The sequence below is a fragment of the Cephus cinctus genome, unplaced genomic scaffold (genome assembly GCF_000341935.2).
Source record: "Cephus cinctus unplaced genomic scaffold, Ccin1 Ccin1_scaffold0304, whole genome shotgun sequence".
NCBI lineage: Eukaryota > Metazoa > Arthropoda > Insecta > Hymenoptera > Cephidae > Cephus > Cephus cinctus.
Window position 1 is genome coordinate 78,350 of NW_014333007.1, and position 972 is coordinate 79,321.

The window sequence follows — 972 nt, forward strand, 5'->3', positions numbered from 1 at the left end:
TTTTATCTTTTATCCTTATCTCTCGTGGAAGAGTGGATCAAGGATTTATTAAAGCGATCCTATAGCTTGCCGCGCTATGTGGTTTACCATGAATCGTTTCAATAGATATTTGGGATGATTCCTGTGGGCATATGGCTAAGCTAGCGTAGTGCTATCCGCCAATGTCACACAGTCACCTGGTATTTGGATGAGATATGGTTCACAATGCTATATTGGTCACCAATCACACTTTTTTTAAGGAAGAGATTTAGTATAGCGGGGTAACGCAATGTTATCCGCTAATGGCGTCTCGTGATTCAGTGGTTCTTGGGATTAGGAAACCTTGTACAGCTGTCGGTGGTGCTATTCACCCGCTGACGAGGTATCTGTTGGTAAATTGGTATAAGAGACTTGAGAGGCAAGGTGGTCGGGTGGTTTTTCCAATGCCCGTAACCCTTTTTATTCCTCTCGTCCCCGCCTTAGCTGGTAAGTATCGTTTGGAGGCGCTATGACTCCAACGAACCCGTCCAGACTATTCAGGGAGGATTAGAACTCCTTTACTTAATTACTTTCAAATCCTGAACTTTTCTGTCTCGAGCTTCACCGTAGGAGGTGTAATGATCGAATGAATCCTTTATCGCCATTTCGCTCGGCTTTTATACTCGCAGAGCGTACGTTAATGCCGACTTTAAATTTTTTCTATTGTTGCGTTGCCTTATCTATGAGACTCGCTTATACTATCTACTCCGGGTGATTTAAAATATCTTCCCGCGTGAAGTTTAAAGGGACCCGCAATGTTTTGGTCTTGGGTTTGTTTTCCCTCAGAATGCCTTTGGCTCAATCGCACTCGGCGGATTCCATCATAGGGTGTTATCTAATCAAAACAAAGACATTGCGTTCGGACCTATAATGAAATAAAATAAAAATACGCTCTGTTGCGTTACATTATATTTTCAATATTTCCTATAACGTTTTCGCTACTCTTCTATGTTA